Below are 19,067 nucleotides of genomic sequence, written 5' to 3' on the forward strand. Positions count from 1 at the left end.
AGATATGCTCAGAATTAGTCCAAAATGACAAAAAATACACCAAACCCACAGACATTGCCAACATCCTAGCTGACAGGTTCAGCGCAAACTTCTCCCCCCCTCCCCACCAAAAGGGCAAATATCTATCCCAGCAGAGTGCTGCCCCCCTGACATCTCAGATGCTCAGGTAAGAGCCGCCCTCTCCAAAGCAAAAAATACAGCATAAATGGGACCAGAAAGTGTCCCGGGCTGCGTCCTACATGAACTCCAAGAAGAGCTAAACCCAAACATAAAACTACTGTTCAATCTCAGCCTTACTACAGGATATATGCACAAAGAGTGGCGTACAGCAACAGTGGTCCCTCTCCATAAAGGTGGTGCCTCAACGGATCCTGGAAACTATCGCCCCATAAGCCTGACTAGCTTGGTCTGCAAAGCTATGGAAAGGATCATCATGGACCTCATAAATAAAGATATTGGGGACCTACAGACACTGGATCCTGCCCAGTTCGGCTTTGTTAAGGGCAGATCCTGCCTCTTAAATCTGGTTGATTTCTTTGAAACAGTCACCAAGGCCATTGACGAGGGGTAGGTGGTCCACACAGCCTACCTGGACCTCGCAAAAGCCTTCGATACAATACCCCACTCGGGCATTATAGATAAGCTCACCAGCTTAAATATAAACCCCTATGTCACTAGATGGATTGCAAACTGGCTCAAGGACAGAACCCACATGGTTAGAGTTGCTGGAGCCATGTCAGACTCCAAACCAGTTACAAGTGGTGTCCCACAAGGCTCAGTCCTGGGACCTCTCTTGTTCGGTATATATTTCTCGGAGGTACAGGCCAACACGGAAGGACTGTGGCTGACCAAGTTCGCAGATGACTGCAAACTGGGCGCCATAATCAACTCTCCAGCCGACACAAGCATCCTCCAAAAGGGCCTCATAGAAACAGACAACTGGTGCCAGAGCCATGGCCTCAAGCTAAATGCCAAAAGTGTATAGTCATCCCTTTGGCAAAACAAAGTGCCCACAAATTACCACATAGGTGGTAATCCATTAAGTACAGAAGAAGTAATTAGGGACCTGGGGACCCAAGTTGATAGCAATCTCTCATTTGACAACCACGTGGCCAAAGTGGTTAGAAAAACATTTTATATAGCCCACCTAATCATGAAGGGATTCACATCTAGATCAGGGGAGGTCATTGTGCCTCTTTACTCATCCCTCATCAGGCCCATAATTGAGTACAATGCCGCTTTTGGGATGTACCTTACCAGACACCTGCAGCAACTGGAAAGACCCCAAATGTACCTCACCAAGAGGATCAAAGGGCTCAAACAGATGCCATATGCTGCCCGGTTAAAGAAACTCCAGCTCTACTCAGTGGCATACCGCCTGCTCAGTGGCGATCTGTGCCTGACGTATAAAGCCATGTCCAACCCAGAATTAATGGACATGCTGCACCTCAGAAAATCCAAATCCCATCGAGCTACATGCTTGAGAGACTTGAACCTCAGCACTGAAATAAATAGGACATGCTGGAGGGACAGATTCATAACCCAGAGGCTCCCTTCACTCTGGAATAAAATCCCAGTCCAGGTTAGACAGAGTCCCTCATTGACTCTCTTCAAGAGGAATCTTGATGAGTGGATGGGAGATCATAGGTTTACCCCGCGTATCACTTCTGTGTCACTGTTAGACAGAGGCACAGTATACTAACCTCGAAAAAGGGCATAGCAAAATAAATTTAAAATGGGTGCCGAAAGCCAAACACATTCTGGCTAGGCTTATAAATGCCCTAGGGCAGATAGCCTAGTATGAACCTATAAACCTATGAACCTATGTGATCCAGCTTGAGAGACTGCAACATTTACTCACTAAGATGGGGCCATGTTTTCCTTTATTGACCCAGACCCTCTTAAAGTGTTTTTTTTTTTTTTATTTTTTCTGTTTTCTACTAACTCTTAAGAGATGACCTCTGTCAAGCTTACACAGCCTCAAAAGATTCAGTACTATGTGGCCTACTGTGCATCTGGAAAACTAATAACACCCTCAACACCCATTAAAGAGATCTTAACTTCCTTTGAACTACATTGAAACATAAATAGGACCTGATGGTGAGATAAATTTATATCCCAGGCAATCCATATTTTATGGAATAGACTTCCACTGGATGTAAGGCAAAGTAGCTCCATGACAGCTTTAAAATTAGTCTTTATGAATGGATGGGCAATTGTAAATACACCCAGGTCTGGCCCCTCAAACCCTCACTGAAAGGTGTTGAAACTAGGTAGAAATTAACCATGTCAATAGGTAACTATAATTTGAGTTATTATAGCTAAGCTACTAATGATCATCTGGATCAACAACCTAGTGCTGACCTGTGTATGCTGAAACTGTGAATGTTGGATAAGATACCTGTGGCTGTAACTGATGGATCCCTATATCATGTATTTGTTTTATCACTGACTTTGTTTTGATAAAGAACTTTAAAGAATGTGGCATTGTTCATAAAACATGGGAGGATAAACAGATATCACCCTTTAGGAACCTATGTGAGACTGAATATAAAGCCAGAACTTTTAATATATCACAGTAGCTAAGGATATAAAGACTTGAGATCATTTTGTTGAGGAAATGTAGAGGTGTCTGTATGTGTTTTACATGCTTTGTGAAGTAATTATTTTTTTCCTTTGCTGGATAAGGTTATTCTCACTAGGCTATACTACTAAGGGAAATTTGACCAACGCATTGGGGAACTTTTCCTTCTCTTTTTGATAGGTGACATGGAACTTTTTATTTCCATCTAAGCTACCATCAACTTAAGCAGCTGATAACTCAGTTTAACATCTCATCTGAAGCTGAACAAACTAAAGAATGCAGCAACTCCTTATACACTGCCCTGCAGTATGAGCAATCCATCTAGTCGGTATGGGAACAAAAGTTGCAGCCTTCTGAACAACTGCATGTGCGCTACTTGTTGCACCACTAACACCATACTTGCTGAAGGAGGTATTATAGTCAATGCTGAACCTAATAAAGTTGACTATATGTTTTCTGGACTTTTAGAGATATCAGGTGCAGCAGTAGTGTTGTTGCCTCAGAGCAAGAGGTTCTACCATTCGATTCTCAGCTAGTGTGCGGGGAGTGCCTTCTGTGTGGAGCCTGCATGTCCTCCCCGCGGGTTGAGCGGCATTCTGAAAGACATGCGTGAATGGGTGTGTCTTAGTTGAAGGTTGGACGTCAAGCTGGCAACTTGGCACTGTGAAAATTTACTGCCAATCATTAGCGGACCGGAGTTCCGCTGTGGCGACCCCTAACCGGGAAAAGCCGAAAGACAACAACAACAAAAACAACATTGGAAGTTGTGCAAAACAGATTAATTCTCTAACCATGACAGAGATAAGGTAGTCAATAGCAAGTCTATTAAAGTTAGGTGCTTATGTATGACTCCAACTGCTATAAAAGCAAGTGACCCTCATGTTGCCACACAGAGAGCCCTCACCACAGAATTGCATAACAAGGCAATTAACTGCTTTCAAGGCTGTTACACATGGTATGCTGCCACACAAACAGCAGTCAGAAGGCATGTGCACTACTAATCATGTTGCACACTTTACTCTGGTTCACAACCTTTTCTTTAGTGGGTGTTATCACATACATGCAGGTAAATCTCGCCATATGTTATAGAGAATAATTTACAACAGTGCCCCCAGTCACAATTTGTTTTGTTCAAGAACACAGATTGATCAGGTTATAAGTGGAAGCTTTGACATAATACTTTATTGCCATCCTGTTTATGTAATGAAAATGTGTCACAATTCAACCTCAGATGATTTTTCTCCCTATATGTACAGGTGTTATTCTACAAATAATAAATATGTGGGGTATGTTGTGTGTTACATGGAGTACCTTATTAGAGCAAAAGGATGAGTTTTGTTATGAGCAGTGGAGCCATGAGTCATAAAGTCAAGTATGAGAATCCAGAGTGCAAAGGTATTCATGCTTCATTCAAACCAGGGTCACATATGTCAGTTTAAAAGACTAAATTACTGTCTCTCATTTATTTTAATAGGATGTGGAAACTACAAAAAGTATCTGCTGAATTTGTTTGAAGAGCTAGACACACTTATAATGCATGCATTATAAACACACTTTGGCATAGTATTACATATTACCTGTTTTATCTTGGCTTCTTGTGATTTTATTTGGCCCAGTTCAAGCATTTATTATACTTGGGACATATCATCTGTGACTATTTGCTCTCCTCTCTCTCTCTCTCTCTCTCTCTCTATTTCTCTCTCGCTCTTCACATTTGACTTCTGTCCATGACATAAGTGTCAATATGTTTAACTCAGAAGTGAGAGGTCTGATAGAACACACATTAAAAAATTTAGTGACAAAGTCTGATCTATTTATATAGCCTTGTTTCCAGGATATCAGAGGACATCCCTGAGAGCAGAGTAGCTTACTCAACAAGCTAATGCAGGTTTCCTGACTGCTAAAACTATGTTCATGGAACTGGTAATGAAATGGACCCATAAGGGATCAATCTACTGCCAAATTCAATAAACTAAATAAATAACTCAATAAATAAATAACTAACTAAATAAATAAATGCATAACTAACTAACTAACTAACTAACTAACTAACTAACTAACTAACTAACTAACTAACTAACTAACTAACTAACTAACTAAAAATTATATGCAGCACCTCTAGCCCACCAATGTGACTTGCTCTCTACTCTACCCATGGATAACAAAATGGAAGAACTGAAAAACAAAATAAAATTAAGATGACTTGGCTTGAAAGAGGATGTGGAAGGCTCTGACAAAGAAACATTTCTGGCTCATTTGTCAAAATCTTTCAATTTTCCTAAGCAACATAATATAGAAATAGAAAAGGCCATCAAAGATATTTACCCTCCATCACTAGTTAACAATCATGTACACACATTATTTTTCAAATGTATAATTTTATATACTATGTCTTATTGGTTAGCACTGCTAAGGAAGGTAGTTTGCTTATTCTATGTTGCTGATAGGCTCATGGACTTTTTTCCAGGAGCTGTCAGAAAGAAATACCATTCACAGATATGTTTGAAAATATTATCTTCAGACAGATATGCAACATATTAACTATAAAAATTGCAGAAAAAAGTGACATCTGTTAAATACTTACATAACTGTTTTACAAATTTTCCTTTACAAACTTTTAATGTTATATGTAGGTGGAAGCTCAGGATTCTGCAAACATTAGACAAGTGCCAGTCTGTGCAGCCACCCTTTCCCCTAAAGATGAATTCCTAAAGCATAGTCCAGCTACTCCCTACTGTGACCTACCAGCAGACACACTCACATGTGCACTGACACATGCAGTCCCATTCATAGACACATGTACAAACACGCACCTCCAACACTACCTGTCCACTAAACTCCCTGACACATACCTCTGTGACAAAAGATGAACACAATTTCTTGGCCATGTTTATTTATAAAAGTGGACAGAAAAGGTCACAGACTGTTTCATGCTGTTTTCCCCTGCATAAATAAATCTGAGCATCTATTGAAGGATAACAGCCTAGATATGGAGGACTGCCCTGCAGTTCAGCAAGGACATAAGCTAAAATCCTGTCACTAGTTGTTCTCCAGTTACAGGGAATCGAAAAATCCAAACGACCATAGACACTGCCCTATAAAATTGCTTAATCAGAAAAAGACTTCAACCTCTGATCCCAAGAACTGCACTTGTTATAATGTAGTACATAGTTGTCTCGCAATCACATAGTAACCTCAGCTTTTTTGGAAGGGATAGTATGTTTGAGCGTGATATATTTTGTTCAAAAGTTTTGGGGTTCTATTCATTCCATTCAGCTTTTGTGGAGGAGATTGTAAATGAACAATGTACATTTTGTCCTACAGTTTGTTGGCCTTATTCTTCAAATCAAGGTGTGCTTTCATTAGAATAAAAAATAATTTAATGGGGGAGAAAGCTGATATTACAGAAGTTCCATATCTCCTCAGGATTTTAATGATATAGGCTATATACAGTTCAAATTGCGATGCACCTTGATATTTTAAATCATGCCTCCTCTTCTAAAAAGGATTTTACTTTCAAATGGCAAAAGCTTTATTGAATTGTTCTGTGTTTGATTCAGCAAACAGTATATCAGCTCTGAGAGCTGAATGTCATATTTGAATACATAAAAGGCTTCAAGTGGTGAATACAAATATGAATGTGGTGAATGATTCAAATTTTTCTTTTCCTAAGACCCAGAATTTATCTATTTGTCTCTACCATTTACCAATAATGACTAGATTTAAGGCTAAGGTTTGAGATGTTCTTGAAATGATGTATCCAAAACTAAAATCATATTATAGCGACCCTCCTCCTTAATGAGGCAGTTTTTGCAATTTTAACTAAGCTCTATTTTGATGTTTAAAAACCTTGGAGATTTGATCTTGTAACTATTAGAGAGGAGAACATTATGGGAGCATTAAAAGTTGATTTAAAAGATACTTTTCCCTGAATGTGTTAGGGAGCATGTTTCCCTGATTCTGAGTGGAATGAATCATCTTCAGATGAGAAGCCAATGTTGAGCAGCAAAAGAAGTAAAAATAATTAAAATGGAAAATGCCCCCAGTGATTGTAAGTAAACCAGATTTAAAAACCTTACTTTCCTAATGAGCTGCAGATTAACAAAAAACACCTGGCTTTTGGTATTTTGTGACATGACAGAATACTCATTTCTAGTGAGCAGCTGGGCAATATAGATCTTAATGGGGAAACTTTTAGTATAAAAAATGTGTGCATGTATATGTGTGTATATATATATATATATATATATATATATATATATATATATATATATGTATATATATATATATATATATATATATGCATATATATATGTGTATATATATATATATATATATATATATATATATATATACATATATATATATATATATATATATATATATATATATATATATATATACATAGAGAGTCAAGAAAAGTGGCATACCTCATGTTCAATATCAGACAAAAAAGATGTGGAAAGTGTCTTGATCTAATGAAATTAAGAGGGCCTTTCATTAATTTTTTAAAAGGCTTTATTTAAATCTGCCTAGGAATAGTACAGTGGAAAAATGTTTGCTACAGTATTTTAGTAAGGTACCAATATACTTTGAAAGAAATGTTTTAGCGAAGGTTTTATACATATATATATATATATATATATATATATATATATATATATATATATATATATATATATACATATATGGTAAATAACCTATTGGCCAACAAGGTGGACTTTGCCCTTTTCTCAACTGTAGTACGATTTCAGAGTTAGTATAATTAGTTGGGGGAATGTTGGGGGCAAGGTGCTCCCTATCTGGATGGGGTGGAGATTACATGGCTTCATTTTCATTAGCTGTGGTATTAGTGGCTCCTTACCCTGAGAATGGATTCAACAATTCAGCCATTCACTAAAGTGAGGTTGCGATGCTTTTGTCTCAAAATTTTGATCTTCAATATTGTGGCCTTTTGAAGTTTTGAAGTAGATGCATATATAGAGAGATATATAGATATATATGGGTCTACTTCAGAAGACTGAAAAAAGAAAAGACTGAATCCCAAAAGAGTGAAAATTCAAAATACTGAATGATGGAATTTGCCCCTTGTCCACGTTTGTGTGATCTTTGAGTTGGTATATATAATTAGCAGAGTGTGTTTGGGGGGCACAGCCCCCCACATGAGGGTTGCAGGGTTGCTTGCCCCCTGCATTAAAAAATGTGTTCAGTATTTTCAATTTTCAGTCTTTTAGGATTCAGTCTTTTGTTTTGTAAGTCTTCTGAAGTAGACACATATAACTATATATATATATATATATATATATATATATATATATATATATATATATACACATATACATACATATATATATATATATATATATATATATATATATATATATATATATATATATGTAGGTCTACTTTGAAAAACATCTAAAACCCATAACATCTAATTTCATAACATTGAGACCAGAACATCTAAAACCCAAAACATCTAAAACCCATAATATTAAATTTCATAACAGCTAACACTACAAATCACAAGAAAGTAACATTCCCTCCACATATAACAACACCAAACTACCAAACACATGTTTTACTATGTTTCTGCAGGGGGGCAAGCCCCCCTGCACCCCCATGGGGGGCTACCCCTGTAAATTAAATATACCAACTCCAAGATCGCACTATAGTGGGGAAAAAGTTAATTTCCTAACCCGACTTTATCAAGCCCCCCTGCAGAAAAGTGTGCTTGGTAGTTTGGTGTCATTATATGTCATTACATGTGGAGGGGATGTTATTTTCATGTGATTTGTACTGTTAGATGTTACGAAATTCAATGTTATGGGTTTTAGATGTTTTGGGTTTTACATGTTCTGGTCTCAGTGTTATGAAATTAGATGTTTTGAAGGAAGGGAACCCATGCACACACACACACACACACACACACACACACACACACACACACACACACACACACACACACATATATATATATATATATATGTATATTTATATATATATGTGTAATTTCGATCTCTGGTAGTAGACCCATATGTATGTATATATATATATGTAGAACTTATTTCATTTTACTAGTAATGTCATTTTCAACTTTTCTGGTTGCATGCTGACTTTTTTATTGGTATAATGTTCTTTATTCTAAAATTTTAATTTAATTTCCTTGACTTTTATTTATATGGAGAGGTTATTTCTGAGAAAACTGTATATACATTTTTGTTATGCATAGTGTCAAAAGTTAATTGTTTTTCTTCTGCACATAAATGAGATAGAGTTTCTGGAATTATATTACAAATCATATTCTGAGACTGGCTGCAATTTTATGTAACTTAATGCTGAAAAATAACAGTTCCACCCTCTGTCTGATAAAAATATTCATCATATCTTTTTCCTTCAATCTTCATTGTTAGGATAGCATACATTTTACATATTCCCCAAATGCAGAACAATTTTATGCAACTGTTTAAACTTAAATGGTCTCAAAATAATTTTAAATTCTATCTAAAACAATTTTATTCAATTAAAACTAGTTTTACATATGCTGCATTGCCAAACCAACTAGTCTTTCTTACAACGTCACTGTTTTGATGTATATTTCCTCAACAATGGCTAATATTTAATTTTATTTATTTTACTTTGTTTAAATCCTGTTTTGTGATATGTTCTATTTGTATTGCATTTCTGTGACCTTTAAAGTTACTTTATTGCATCTGTATAACACACACACACACACACACACACACACACACACACACACACACACACACACACACACACACACACAAAATCCAATTAAAGAAAAAAATGCGCAGATGAAATACTGACAGAAAAATGAAGCTTAGTAAAGCACTATTATATGCATTACATAACTTTGATCCAAAAGTGACAGTCATGAAACCTACACATGTTCACTCCATGGCTTTGTCCATTTGATTGCCCAAGTCTGTTTTACATCAAGAAAAGCCAGCAGGCATTTCCACTTGCAGCTTAAAACATGAATATTTTCCTTCTTTGGGCCCTTATTTTCACAATACCAGTTTGAGTGATCACCCTAACTCAATAAGTTTCTTAACTATGTTAATGAGACTATAGCAGGCTTGACAAAATGCATGCATTTTTATTCACATATGATGTTTTCAGTAGCTGAAGATAAGGCAGCGACATGGAAACACCCACAGCTAGGGTTGGGTGAATGTGGTAATGGTCCTGGGTGCAGGCTGCTAGTGGCTGGAAGTGTAGGACTGGGATTTATTAGCAGCATTTGTTCATTTTAACCCCTATGCTGTTTATAGAGGGAATGTGGGGTCTTTTTCTTAGATTGTTCATTATATTTTTTTGTGGATATGTGGATAGAGCTGCTTATTCATATAACTATCAAGTCAAACTAGAAGTCAGAGGCATAGGTGGCATCTTTTTTTTCAATGGGATTCATCAGAGGAGGAGTACAGTAAAATGTATTTAGGTCATCAAGTAACTGAAGAAGGTTTGCTTTAGAGAAGTCCCTAATCAGAGTTATTCAGGAGGAAATATCACCAACTTTAAGATAAAAGGTCACCAATTTATGGCCTGATTTAACAAGGCCGGGTGACACATAAAGAGATGTTCAAGAAGTGGCCATATATGTGAGAACTAGATCAAGAATTCTGGGATAATTAATAGGATGGTTAACTATCTGTAAAAGAGAATTAGCATTTAAAATATCAAGGAAGTTTTGGGCATGCTTGTATAGGTCAGTCAGTTTATTGATGGATAGTTGTAATCCTGCAGTAAAAAGGTGTTGAGTTTAATGGGGATTTCAGCTAATGTGTAGCAGGCAGAGGGCCTCTACACCCTTGTAATGTTATTTCCATAATAACACAAACCCTGAAGGGCATTATTGTGCTTAGAGAATGGGTTATCTGTTAAACTGTTTTGTATTTGTTTTTCTAATTATTATATGTATATATTTTTAATATTTTATGTAAAATAGTTCATCCACTTAATGTTTCAAAATTGCTATAGTATATTAACTGTCATGGGGGGTACTTTATATCCAAAATATAAGTTTGGCTAAGTATTTAATGTCTACATATACTCTCTCTCTTTTTCTTTCTCTCTCTGACACACACACACACACACACACACACACACACACACACACACACACACACACACACACACACACACACACACACAAATACCTTTAAAAACACAAGACTGCACTAAGTTAATAATGTCAGCCATTACAGGTTTCATCCATACCTCTCAACTGTACAGATTTTCACAGAATGTTCATATTTTTTGCTTCATTTTTTGGTGTCTTCCTCAAAAAATTCAGGGTTTATTTGCAAATCATTGGAGCTGAAGGCACTAAACAATGAATTATATTAAAGTCCCAGACTTTAATATCCTTCAGAAAAATGTATTTAACATAAATCCTGCTTTCTAGTTGTATTATAGCAATATTTAAAATATGTCCCATTGATTCTTTGCCACACATTATTTTAGGCTTTATCTGCATTTCTTGAGCTAAAAGGTTGACATGTATGTATACCTCTTAATTTTAAGTAACTTGCATCCGCTGCTTGATCAAGCCCTCTCTTTTTTTCTCTCTCTTGTGGATGCATACATATACACACACACACACACACACACACACACACACACACACACACACACACACACACACTGCTTTCATGCATGCAAGTACCCATACACGTACACAAGAAGACAGAAAAATAAACACACACACACACACACACATGCACACTTTTCTATTTTTTTAATTATACATTTGTTTTTGTTTTACACTCGCTAAACATCAAAGCACTGCTTAGCAAGTATAAAAAGCGATCAGTCTTACTCTCACTTTCATGCACACCTACACACACACATACACACACTGTTAGCCTTCTTTCATTCCGAACTCCACAGCAGCTTAATATGCTGCCGTGAACTGGTGGACTTATTTTTTAATGGGCATTATCTGTTGATTAACACCTTGCTGGTGAACATTCATTTTCCAATCAGGGTACCAATCTGCAGGTCACCTATTCTCTAACAGTTAGACAATATCCTGATTCAGCAATACTTTGGTATGACATTTGACCTTAACAGTGCTTAAGCATCCCCTACACACTGCTAACATCGCATCTGGGACTAAAACTTGACGGTACCGGCCAGTAAGCAGCAGTACCTGAAAATAAAACTGCTTCATTTCAACTCTATTTCTGTTCATTAAATTATACCCACTAGTTTGAAACAAACTGCCTTTCTTACACAGGGAGTATATAAGGATATAAACCACTTCCCCACTGCTTTACCATCTTTCAAAGCTGGCGCAACACATTCTTTTTTTTTTTCTTCTGTGTCTATTAGTACATGAATCAGATAAATCTGCATGCACTACAAGCAATTATGATCGGATCTGTGATTGTACTGTATTATTATGTGTTTTTGACCTGGATGCCAAGATTCACCTAAAATTTTTGGCATCTATTTCTCATGCTCATAATATAAACATTATGATTGGAGACCCGAGGACCCAATGATCATCCTATATGTTCATGGTAATTTGCACATCTAGAAGTTCAAATGTGATATGCCAACACTGTGTTGTAAGGTAATGAAATCCTTGACAAATACTGAAATCCCTACACAATTGCCAGTATGTATGAAGATATGATAGGCACAATACCCTGAAATATAGGAAGAACTTTCTTTGCTTTGAAGCTATATATTTTTTTGTAACTGCACACATATGAATTTAGTCATGTTGCAGGAAAGCCTCAACATTAGGTATATTTTTTACTAAGATTGCTGGCAATGATCAGAGCCACATTAATGTATTCCAAACTGGAATTTACTAGGTCAAAATATTTATTGGATAGACTGTGCCTTAAAAAGGCAATAAAGCATCAGCGAAGGCTTAAACCAGAAAGTGAAAGCCTTGGTAACTGACGTGTAGGCCATCCCAGGAAAATCAGGATGGCTTGTCAGATGTCTCATCTTAAGATAACATATACTGGATCTTAGAAGAATGAGACCAGCCAATATGAACACCAGTTATCTTGTCTTTGAATTTTTCTGTCATTTCATGGGATGGCGAAACACCAAAGAAGACCAGTGCCTTTGCTGCCTCAGACACATGTAAAACAAGCTCAGTCATATACTTCTGCATGTCCCTCTTTTAAAACACCTAAGATTGTTCACACCCACATTGAAACCTATCAAGTCTTAATCATATTTGTCAGGATGGAGAAATGTAAGAGCCCCTGTTATGTCCTGGATCGTGGCACCAGAAAGATAGATAACTATCACCCTATTCTTATCCAGACTAGTGAGGGTCGTGTCTGTATGCTTGACAGTAGTCACCTTTTTTGAAAACATTTCTGTGGTTAAGTGCACTTTCACTGGGCTTTAAGGGTTTAGTTTAGAGTCTACACCATTGTGACTCTTAGAGATTCATGCACTGGCTATGGATGTGAAGTGTGATGGTGGGTGTGTTTCTCTGTGAAGTAAAGTATGTGGTTTCATAGTCTTTATCCTAGGAGGTTAAGACAGTGTTTTCTTAACTTCAGTGTATGTTGGTTTAGTGAAGGTGCTCTGTTCTGTGTGTATGCATGCTGTGCTTATTGAATGTGTTTTGAGTTGAAAAGATAGCCTCCATGTTAAGTAAATACTTACACGTCACACATTTTGAACCATTGTGAGGTAGAAATAAAGAGTTTTCAGTAAGCCTGAGGCACTTACTACACTGCCTCAAAATACCTAGTGCTATCAGGCTGGCTACTGAAGGGGCAAAGGCTGATGGAATCCCATTAGACCAGTGCAGATGAAGGGGTATAACACAATAGGATAGGTCCATAACCTACGTATAGTATAAAACAGATGGGAATAATTGACTAGGCTCTAAAAAAGGTGATAATATGGGATATGGGAAAGGATAAAAACATATGAGCTGTGATTACTTTTGTATTCACAAATGAAAACAAGGAAATGCAAAAATGACAGAAATGCGTAGTATATCAACAAAAGTAATCAGTATTAGTATTATTACCTTATTAAACCCAGTACTCAAAATCTGTATATTTTTAGTTCTGTATAACTTAAGTTGATGAAGAAATTCTTATTTACTTTACATATTGCATGTATCTTTTTTGTATTGTCCTGATTTTATCTAGTTTAAAAGTGGAGCTTTTCTCCCTGGGCCTCTACTGAAAATGTGTAGAATAATGCTGTATAAAAACCAAAGACAAACAATAGTTGAGCAAATCCACCTTTATCAAACAACAAAGCTTTCAGGTATAAAACCCCTTTTCAATGATAACAAAAGGCATACTGAAACAACTGTTTAAATACAAGCCCAACACATCACATGAACCGCAGCCAAGGTCACATGACATACATAATACAAAGCTCATAACATTAAAATCACATAAAAACGCATAAACAAGCTTTTATGTATGCATATTAAATGATAAAATATATAGAGAAAAATATAAAATATTTATCCCTTCTGAAAATATATCTCATCATACCACATATCATAAAGCAATTAAGAAGGTTTAAAAAAACACCAAACTTATTTTATCTTATTATGCTGTAACCTAATCAGTATCAGTTTTAAAGACACACTTGCATTCAAACCAGGGGCTACATCAGCAGATAGTCTCCCAATTCACTCATATTCTCTTACATCAAGTAAGTTACACATATCACCTCCCCTAACTGACATGCTGACATTATCAATAACCCTAAACAGAAACCTATGGGTATTTCCTAAGCATTTAATATGTTTAGATAACGCATTAGTATCACAGCCCCTCCTGATATCTGACTTATGTTCTATAATGCGCTCTTTGAGCTTCCTTGTTGTCTTGCCGACATAAAACGAGGGGCAGGCCTCACATGTTGCCAAATAGACAACATTAGTTGTTACACAAGTAGCTATGCTATGAAAAATAAATAGTTGCTTAGAAACAGGATGAACAAAATTGATAATACTAGAAAAATCATTATTCCTATAGCTGAAAATGTCACCACAACAGCTACAATTGTAGCAACAATAAGTACCCTTTCTTGCGAGGCCATAATGATTGACCACTGCACCTTCAAAATCTTTATACCCCAATATATTCTTCATGGTCTTCATATTCCTGTAACTAAAGCGGGGTCTATCGCCTACAATCAGTCTGATGTCTTCTTGTGCCAACAGAACCTTCCAATGCTTACTTACTATATTCTTAATAATATACGTCATAGTACTATATGAGATGATAAATCTTAAACCAACCTCACGTAATGGGGAATCCACCACATTACCTATGGTTTCAGGTGTCTTTAAAAAAAACGGTTCATATAATGTATCTCTATTAGAAATAATATACTCTTTAACCTCAGATAGCAGAGATGTAGAATAACCACTGTCAATAAGTTCTCCACGAAAACACGAATACAATGAGAGTATTTTAACCATGGTTCTTTTAGATATATTTTTTGTATTCATTGCACATTTTATTTGCTTGTTTTTCATTTTGATTTGTTTAACAACTTTTAATTGAACCAATTGACATATATACTTTTTTAATTGATGGTTGTATATAAAAGGGGATTGTTGGGTATTCATTATTTCTGATGAAGTTGTGGACGAAAACGAGATTTGAATTAAAACATTAAAGTGGTTTGTGGAAGTGTTCTTCTGTTCAGCAGTTTGCTTCAAACATTTCCTCAATTGCGAGTGATGTGCTTTGAACCTATTCATACACAATCGTGTTGGAACTATTTTTGCTGCCTGTGGCTGCCTGTGGCTCCTTGGTGTCTTTTTTGTGTTTACTTGTGTAACAACTAATGTTGTCTATTTGGCAACATGTGAAGCCTGCCCCTCGTTTTATGTCGGCAAGACAACAAGGAAGCTCAAAGAGCGCATTATAGAACATAAGTCAGATATCAGGAGGGGCTGTGATACTAATGCGTTATCTAAACATATTAAATGCTTAGGAAATACCCATAGGTTTCTGTTTAGGGTTATTGATAATGTCAGCATGTCAGTTAGGGGAGGTGATATGTGTAACTTACTTGATGTAAGAAAATATGAGTGGATTGTGAGAGTATCTGCTGATGTAGCCCCTGGTTTGAATGCAAGTGTGTCTTTAAAACCGATACTGATTAGGTTACAGCATACTAAGATAAAATAGGTTTGGTGTTTTTTTTAAACATTCTTAATTGCTTTATGATATGTGGTATGATGAGATATATTTTCAGAAGGGATAAATCTTTTATATTTTTCTCTATATATTTTACCATTTAATATGCATACATAAAAGCTTGTTTATGCATTTTTATGTGATTTTAATGTTATGAGCTTTGTATTATGTATGTCATGTGACCTTGGCTGCGGGTCATGTGATGTGTTGGGCTTGTATTTAAACAGTTGTTTCAGTATGCCTTTTGTTATCATTGAAAAAGGGTTTTATACCTGAAAGCTTTGTTGTTTGATAAAGGTGGATTTGCTCAACTATTGTTTGCCTCTACTGAAAATGGACATGTATCCAGTTAGACTAGCCCGGTCAACAAATGTAAAATAAATAAAAAATAAAAAAAAATAAGTGGCAAATTTAAATGAAATGGCTTTACCCAATATGGTAATGTGGTCTCTACCTAACTAACAAAAACAAAGAGCAAAAAATCCAGGTGCAGTAAGTGTAATAGTAACAGATAATTTAAGTGAATTGTTTTCAGTGAGGTAGTTATAAAGCAAATAGTTTCAGTGTTGTATCAGTATAGCAGTCAGCTAATATTTGCAGATTTTGTTGTTACTGAAGATCACTTATATGTGATGAATAAAGGCTTATTGCTTTGGAACACTACTTGGGTTTCATAATTTTTGGAAATTATTGTCACTGAGCTTATCAACAAAGGTTTAAGACCACCAGTTTCTCTGTTTTTATTGTTTTTGCTAAGTAATAAAAGTATAACCATATGTAACCCTGTACTCTCTAGTACAGTATTGTAGAGTAATAGTTGTAAATGCAGTAACACTATAGTAATCAGTAACAAGCAAAAATGCCACAATACAAATGACTTGAAATTACATTCAGTAAATGAGCTAATAAATTCTATCTATCTATCTATCTATCTATCTATCTATCTATCTATCTATCTATCTATCTATCTATCTATCTACCTATCTATCCATCTTTCTATCTATAGTATCAGTAAGAAACAACACTGCAGTATTGTCTTACTTGTTGAAAGTATTAAGTTAGTAAGCAATGGTACCCAACCTACAAGGCCCAATAGTATGATATTATTAAAATTTAACACCACTAGTCAGCAAAGCAAGAGAGAAGAGTACAATGCCAACAATGTGCAAAAGTGCAGTGTATTTAAACTCAGTAATAAAAATTCACAAAAAAACATTAATTCAGCAGTCAAGTTAATAAGATAGAAAGACAATCCCCAGGATTCACGAAGGCTGATTTTCTGTGCAAGAGCAGTGTAAGAGCTCATGCATGGGAAATGGCCACCGAGCAATTCATGAAAGTGCTGTTTTCACGTGCACGAGCGGCCCTACACTGTTCTAGCATGGAAAACTGGCAAATATGCAAATCACTTCATTTGCGGTGAAAACCATGCAAATGAGGTGATTTTGTGATCCACCAAGCTGCCAAGTCTCCGTGCTAGAGCAGTGTCAGTGCAGAAATGTATTTTGGCTAGTAGCCGAATACATTTCTGCATCTGACAAAACAGAGGCATGACAGTTCATGTGAAAGCATGCATTATGTTTAATACAGATCCCCTACACTACACCGACACACCACAAACCCAACAGCCAAAACGCCGACACCACGCAATACTGACATTCCACATTACCGAACACCATAACACCAACTCACAAAATACACATAGAAACACCAAGCAATCTTACACACTACTACACAAAATTGTACACATAAACTAAACTATCACAACTAAAACATAAACAAGAACGTACCTGCAAATCACACATATCCCACTACACCGCAACATCCCATAATGCCATTACTCATATAACTCACACATCCCATTAACCTACCCAATACGTACATAAAACAATTAAACGTATATGAAACAAATACTTATACAAACTACAATATACCCTACTGTACTCATGGGGGGGCTGCACCCCCCCCACCCCCCTACTTATATATACCAACTCCGAGATCGCATTACAGTGAGGAAAGGGCATATGTTCGGATTATCACTGTATTACGATCTCACCATTTAGACTTACCAGCAAGACTTCCTGGACTCCACTAGGCAACTACTGCATGTGGGGAACTTGTCGGTGAAATGCCATGTTGCTATTCTGGCATTTCAGCATTCTGTGCTGTCGGTCTTCTGGTGTCGATAATTTGCTTATTGGTTAAGTGGGCTGTCGGTCTACTTAAGTAGACCCATTTAATACACATGCCAATGGCCAAATATAAGGCCATTGGCATTAAAAACAGTTTATTCTTTTTTTAAATTAAACTTTTTTTTTTGGCTGATCTCGGCCATTTAAGTTTAGGGCAGTGGTGCACAAACGAGATTGTGCCAAAAATAAAAAAAATGTGAAAATTCAATTTTAAGTTAATTCTGCATTTTGCCATTATAGTCAATGGCAGGTAGAATGTAACCAATACCAGGGATCACGGGTTGTCAAAGGGAAAAGGTCCATTTTAGTGCAGTAACTAATGACCTACACACTGGGGTATGCAAATGAGGGGAGTTATACTGAATCACAAATTTCTTCAAAGTGTCAGCTTGTACCCAATCATGTAGGTGCAGCAACACAAGAGTGCAAGTGTGACAGCTGAACAACTTCATAAGGGGATGTGTCATGCTTGCTGTAAGCTCATTGGAGCTCTGTGGCCTGTGTTTGACCTTAGCTAAGCACAGCTAAGGAAGGGGGTATGTCAGATGTGCCTGAGCACTGTGTACATAGCCTAAACGGGTGTGAGCACACTGATGTCCCACTCACCAGGCTGAACAAGGAGAAAATTACAGTCAGCTGCCTGTCAGGTGCCAGGATCCACCACATAACGCATGCACTCAAGACACTCAGCAACAAGTACAAATACGACTTTGTCATTGTCCATACTGGAGTGAATGACTTGAGACATACCTCCCTGGACTACATGAAAAGAGACATGGAAGAGCTCTTGGATCATATGGCCCAGGTAGGGATGATCCTAGCCATGAGGAGCATCCTGCCTTCGCCCAGAATGATACCACAGTATAAGGACAAAATGATTGACTTCAACAATTGGCTAAGCATCTGGTGTCATTCAAATGGGATCCAGTATCTGTCTGCCTGGGAAGACATGATCGACAAACCATGATGCTTTGCCAGAAATTGACTGCACCTGTCACCACTGGGATTTAGGTTACTGGCTAAAGCTCTTGCCACCCCTATAGTGCCTTTTTTTAGGCAAGTTTCAAAGGACAAAACCACCACCATAACAGAGACAAGCATGCA

Source organism: Protopterus annectens, chromosome 4.part0 (assembly GCF_019279795.1).
Source record: "Protopterus annectens isolate FY-2018-M chromosome 4.part0, PAN1.0, whole genome shotgun sequence".
Lineage (NCBI taxonomy): Eukaryota > Metazoa > Chordata > Ceratodontiformes > Protopteridae > Protopterus > Protopterus annectens.